The 7,320-nt window shown below is 33.5% G+C and overlaps 1 pseudogene; it reads left to right on the plus strand.

Annotated features, from left to right (window-relative positions):
• The first annotated feature begins 351 nt into the window (after positions 1 to 351).
• On the plus strand, positions 352 to 7,072 carry LOC125614091 (annotated as a pseudogene).
• The last annotated feature ends 248 nt before the right edge of the window (positions 7,073 to 7,320 follow it).

A 7,320-nucleotide genomic window follows, 5' to 3' on the forward strand; every position in this document is an offset into this window, starting at 1 on the left:
TGACAGCTTAGAGCATTACAAATTCAATTTATTTGGAGGAAAATGTTATATAAAAGATTTTTGTGAAGGATTTTAATTTTGAAGACAAAATAGGCATGCCAGATAACAAAATGCCTAAGATGGAATTAGAGGCAGTTTCCTTTATATAACTAATTTGCTTATCAGGTATATGTCAATAAATCCCTCTTTCCATCTCAACTAGGGATTTCCTTTTCTTCCTTTTCATTTCCTCTTGCTTACCTGATCTTACTAGAATACAAGTACCTTTCCTCCAGTGTCATGAATCCCCACACAAATCAACTAAGTCTTTTATGTGTCAGTAAGAGCCTAGTGGCAGAAATAGAAGCAATGATGGTTGGAGGAAGAGATCAGATAGTAAAAATTAAGGTAAAATTCCCCTTGATTACCAGCCCTCATCTCTTTTCATCAGTGCTTATAATTTTTTGTTTTATATAAAATGCTATGAAAATGGCACACAGAAGTTTTCACAAAGCCAAAAAATGACAGCTGTCTATGAAGATCCAGGTTATTCACATTTTACAGACTGAAAAGTGTCCAGAGGTTCAAGATGTGCCCCGAATCAAAGTTGATATGAGTCTTCTCTACCATAGATAATCAAAGCCTGAACAAGAATGATATGAGATTTTAGTTTTGTGAGGACAGCTAGTAATATTTACCCATATACTCTGCAGAGACAATACCATATCAACTAGATTGGTTATAGTTGTTAACTATATAATATGGATACAAGGAAAAATCTTATGCTACAGATCCAGAACATATATTGGCTTCTATTTGTACAAGCATTATATGAACATGGTAACTGAAATTTTTTAAAGTACAAAATATTTTTCCTGTGTCATACATTCCTATTCCATATACATTTTGTTAAAGGCAGATAAGAACTTAAGTTTTGAAAAATTGTCAATTCCAATTAAATTTACAATAACAACTGGCACATTTATCAAAGTGAATTTCTTCAGCTATAGCTATCATCTACTCTACTGCCTCTTATAGTACTAAGGTGAATATCAGTGTGTAAGTAACATACTCTTCAATGAAAATCTTAAAAACTAAGAGAAATAGAAAAGATGAGTCCATTTTGTAAGTTTATGACATACCATCTTTGTATAACACTCTAATCTCAGACTCAACTGTACTCTAAAATATGGGTTAGAATTCCAGGTTAGTATAACTGGTTTGTTGCCTTGCAACATTATGGGTTTCCAAGTCTAAATTGGTTCTCATCAATTGGATGAAAATTTTTTAATATTTATCATTGTGAACTCTATTAGTAAAGTAAAATGAAATCTCCATATGTTTGAGGGAAGAATTTAAAACATTCTATGATGTCACAGAAGACCATAGACCATGAATTCTCTGGATTCAGAGACATTCTATGCCATCAAGGATAATTCTCACATAGAGAAAAAAATTGTTTATAGTTCCTATGAGCAAACTATTCTTCATGGTAGTAGTGTCACATGTGCTTCTGATTTTTAGCATATTCCCTAAATCAATTGGCTTTTTGCATCAATATCTTGGCTGTGCCACAGTTTCCAAGATGTTTCAGAGGGAAGATAGTTCTAAAGGCTCCTCTATAAAATGTGGATATTCCCTTGCTTCTTGGAATTGCGTCTATGTGCCTGGGTAGTTGAATCACCTGATATATTTCCCTTGTCAGCACTTCCAGAGAACAGCTCCTTTGAGAGCATCCACTGAGATGGGCAGTGACAGTCACCATGCTGGATCAGTCTTATAAGGAATACTTCAAAATCTTCTAGTGTTTCATGTGGAAATCTTGGATGACAAAAGATTACCACATCACTTATTTTTGTCTCTCCCTCTCCTTCCTTGCTCTCTGATATGATGCAGGTCCACTCTCTACCTTGGGATGAGATGATGAAAACTTCATACTTGCAAGTGTCAAGATTCCATAGGGGTTACAGTTATGTTCCTTCACTCATTTGGTTAAAAATACAAGTTTAGAAAATTGAAGAACATGGCCGCCACTTCTACTTTTCAAAGAAGTCAGACCCATCAGATCCCTGATTTAGTCACCAGCCTTAGATAGTGATCAAGATAAAGAGATTAGACCTGAAGGTATACTGACAATGTGTGGAAACAGGCCAAGTTGTATGTTAGTTTTCAGATATGGTTATAAAAATACCAAAGCAGGAGACTTTTTATTCTTCAATTTATGCCTATATCTATACAGATCCATTCCTAATCTGACCTTAGAATGTTAACTGGGCTTGACAGAGAAATAGGGAAGTAGGTTGGAGAATTTATCACTTAAGAAAGAATGGAGTTTGTGTGCATAAACTCTAGTGCATAAGTCACTGTATTAATTAGAAATATTTAATAATGAGTAACTTTAGTGAGTCAATGCTAATGATGTATAAGATCAAAATATATCATACCACTCCACTTACCTTGTCATTCTGCCTTTTCAGGTATTTACTAATTGTCCTTAATGCTATCAGTTGTTATTTGAGATGGGGCATATGTTGGCATTGAGACTGAAATTTAGACTTACTTGTTAGGAAATGTGATACAGAGTTTCCATATTATTCTGCATACAAACTGAATCTCCAAATTAGGCAGCTTATTTCTCAAGGGACCCTATGATTCAGTTTGGCAATAAATTAAAGAGTTGAATAATTTATATCTCTAAATAATCAAAATATTTCTTCCTTTAAAGAAAGAGGGAAAGAACTGTATATGATTTTCAAATAATTGTAAAATCTAAAGTGAAAGTCAATGGGAATATCACCATACATTAAGAGACATGCTGTGTTCACAGGAAGAAATATTCAATTTGTTTATAACTCATTTATATCCATAATTGATCTATAGATCTATAGTAAAAAGTGAAGCAAGCAAGCAAGACTTCCAGGCAAGAGTTCATATTCCAGGCAATAATATTCTCAAACCCCTGGTTTATTTTGATATGTCTTCAAGGTAATTCGGTAGGGTGGTATATTCTTATGTTCATACATCTCCAATAGTTTCTAGTTTTTTTTCCAAAATTCAAGATCCCCATGTACCATACTGCATCATTGTCGCAAATGTTTCAGCCTTCCCATTATCCAAACCCTTTGCCCTGTGACTTTGCAGTTCCCCTTGCCACCGTTATGTATATGAATCTGCAAAGCACAGTCCAAGCCAACTACTAATCCCTGAGAATGATTGCTGTTTTAAGCCACTGAGTTTTGGAGTGGAGTCTTCTGCCACATCATTGTGGTAATGGTATACAGTGTAGAGCCCCATGAAGAATATCTAGATTTCACAGCCCCCACTTACATTAGTGATTGAACATGTATACATAACATTTTGACCAATGACATGATATGTGAAATAAAAGACAAATTCCTGACTTAATGAAATTTTAATCTAAAGATAGTATCTTTCCTAATCTTAATAAATGCTTATATTAAGGAGGCAGATTTTCTCTGCTATTCCATTGTGATGGTTCATGAATACTGCTGTCTGGTTATTTTAAATATTTCAATTAGTTATCCACTTTAGTGTACTTCTGCCCTGAGGCTTAAAGCTAACAGAGTAATTTAAAAGAAATGGAAAAAAGACACTAAAATATTTCTCTTGCTGAAGCAGAGATGGAGATCATCATAACTGTGTCAAGGACACTCCTGTCAGATATTTTGAGTTCTAACCATGCAGCCTCAAGGCAGTTGGAACAACCCTGGGGAGGAAAGCAATTGCCATACAATGTTCAATAGTGGGCAACTTCTTTCCTGAACTTTTCTATGCTAGTGTCCAGTGTCCAAAAGATTAGTTACTTAAAAAATGACTTGATTTGCTACCTTTATGACTCGCATATATAATGCTGGTGAATTTTTAAATTTCACAGAATATTTTCCTCAAAGTTCAAAATTCATGAGACCAAAATTTGGGCAGCGATAATAATCAAGATGGCAATTTATTTAGGTATAACTTACCTAAAATAACAAGTAGAGATTGTAATTATTAAGTTTGATTGATTTTGATAATTCCATGCATCACTGCAATCACTACCTGAAACAAAATATAGAACATTTCTATCACCACAGAAAGTTCCCCTTGATCCTATTAGAGGCAATGCTCCCAGAAGCTACCACTTTGATTTCAATCAACAGAATTTAGTCTTGTCTGCTCTTGACCATCAGTAGAATATGTACTCTTTTTTTGTCTCGTTTATTTTGTTCAACTTAAATTTTTGTTTCTTTCTTTATAGATCTATGTCATTGTGTGTTTTAGCAATTTGTTCCTCTTATATTGCTGAGTTAGAATACTGTTACAAAAATACACTATAATTCTATTCATTCTCATGGAGATAGACACTTGGGTTCTTACAGATTTGGGCTACCAGAAAAAGGCTGCTAAGAATATTATTGGATGGGTCATTTTGTGTATGTAATTTTTTTTAGTATGTGCTTGTGGGTGTTTATATGAAAACACCAAGAAGTCAAATTTTTATTCAGAAAGATATCCATCTCTAGTTAAATTTAAAGATAATGAGCATCTCAACAAAATTCATTCATCAAATCCATGGACATGCTGCTGTGCTCCATTTATTTAGGTGTCATTTCATTTCTCTCAGTAACTGAAATACATGATTGTCTTAAGTATATTATTTATGACCTCAAGATTCTTTATTAAATTTATTTTAGTTGATACACAAAACATAAAACTGTACATATGAATGGGGGTAATATATATTGTTTGTATATGTTGTATAATGTTCAGATCAGATTAAACCTATATTTCTTATAAAACATTTATCATTTCTTTATGGTGAAAACTTTTAAAAATCCTTTCTTCTAGTTTTTTTTGAATGTACACTACATTATTATTATCTATAATCATCACTGTAAAATAGCACACCAAAACTTCTTGATCATATTTAGCTGCATTTTAGTACTCATGGGTCAACTTCTCTCCATCCTGACCCACTACTCTCTCCAGCCTCTGGTAACCACAACTGTACTTTAAACTTTATGGGATCAAATGATTTAGATTCCACATGTGAATGAGATCACATGGTACTTTTCTTTTTGTGCCTAGATTATTTCTCTTAATGATATCCAGTTTCATCCATATTGAAAAAATAATAGGATTTCTTTCTATTTTATGGCTTAATAGTATTCAATTGTTTATATTTACCAGCTTTTAAAATTCATTCCTCAATTGATGAATTCCAGTTATTTCCATTTCTCAACTACTATAGAGAGTGCTGCAATGAATTTGGGAGAGCAGATGTCTCTTCAATATACTGATTTCATTTTCTTTAGATATATACCCAGGAGTGGAAATGTTGGGTCATATTTTAGTTCGATTTTTTGTTATTTTTCAGGAACTTCCATACTATTTTTCCTTAGTAACTGCACAATTAGCATTCTCACCAACCAGTATACATGGGTCAACTCCACACGCCTGCTAACACTTATTATCTTTTGTATTTTTTGTAATATCTATATTAACAGGTGTAAGATGATATGTCATTGTAAATTCAATTTGCATTTCCAGATGATTATTGATGTTCAGCTCCTTTTTATATACCTATTGACCATCTGTATGTCTTTTTTGGAAAAATATCTATTCAGGTACTCTGTCCAACCAACAATACTATACCTGACTAAGCTGTCTTTCAGAAATAAAGGAAAGATAAAGATTTTCCTAGATAAATAAAAGCTGAGGGAGTTCATGACCACCAAAATGGTCTTACAAGAAATGATAAACAAAGTTATTTAAGCCAAAAGAAAACATCACTAATTAGTAACATGAAAGTATAAAACTCACAGAAAAAGTAAGAACACAGTCAAAACCAGAATATTCTGACACTGAAATGATTGTACATAAATCACATATATTTAGAATAAAGGCTAAATAACAAAACTAGCAAAATTACAAAGACATTTTTCACAGAAAATATCCTAAAATTAACATGGCACCATAAAAGACCCTGAATACCCAAATCAATCTTTAGTAAAAAGAGTGAAGCCAGAAGCAACACACTACCTGATTTGAAAATCTACTGCAAGGCTACAGTAATCATAACAATATGATACTAACATATAAAAAGACACATAGACGTATGAAACAGAATAGAGTCTAGAAATGAATCTACATATTTACAGTCAGATGACTTTCAACAAAGTTTCCAAGAATTAACAATGGGAAAAGGACAGTCTCTTCAGTCAAGGATGTTGAGAAAAGTAAAAAAAAATAATGAAATTAGAACATTTGTGTCATATCTTATACAGAAATCAACTCAAAATGAACTATTGATTTAAATGTAAGATCTGAAACCACACATTTTCTAGAAGAAAATAGGAGAAATGCTCTATGACATTGGAGTGGGCAAAGATTTTTTATAGAACCCCAAAGTACAGTTAACAAGCGCAAAAATAGATAAATGTGATTATATGAAACTGAAAAGCTTTTGTACAACATAGGGAATAATCAACAGAACAAACAGACAACCTGTGAAATGGAAGAATATATATTTGCAAGCCATTCATCTGATAAGTAGCTAATATCCAAAATATATAAGGAACTCTTCTCAGTTGTAAGGAAAATAATCTAATTAAAATGAGCAAAGAGCTCTCCTCAGCTGTTGGCAAAGTCTTCAGTTCTTCCAAGGAATCTAAGGCTGCACTGAGGTGAGACCCTCAATTCATTTAGCAACTAGCATCATACCCAAGCACCAGCCCCATACTCACCAGCACCATAGCTTCTGTCTCTGAGCTTCCTGTATCTACACTGCCCTCATACTGCACTATGATGATGTGACCATCACCAGGATAGATAAAGCCCTCATTAAAGTAGCTGGTATAGATTTTGAACATTTTTTGACTTGGCTTATTTGCACAGGTCCTCCCCAGTGTCAGCATGGGGATCTTATTTACAATGTAGGGGCTGGTAGATCTGCTTCAGCAGCTAGTGCAGCACCAGTAGGTGATTCTGCCCACTATACTACTGCTGCCCAGCTGGGAAGAAAATATAAGTGAAGAAAGAAGAATCTGAGAAGTCTGATAATGAGCTGGATTTTGGTCATTTTTTTAACTAAATCTCCTTTGTAGTATTTTCAATAGAAAGCTGAACTTGTTTAAAAATAATTTAAAATAAAATGGGAAAAGGATCTAAGTAGATACTTCTCAGAAGACATACAAATGGCCAACAGGTACCTGAGGAAAAAAAGTGCTCATCATGACAGATCATCAGAGAAATGCAAATTAAGACCACAATGTGATATCACTTCACACCTGTTAAAATGGCTGTTATCAAAAAGATGAACGATAACAAGTGTTGTCAAGG

The sequence above is a fragment of the Marmota marmota genome, unplaced genomic scaffold, assembly GCF_001458135.2.
Source record: "Marmota marmota marmota unplaced genomic scaffold, marMar, whole genome shotgun sequence".
NCBI lineage: Eukaryota > Metazoa > Chordata > Mammalia > Rodentia > Sciuridae > Marmota > Marmota marmota.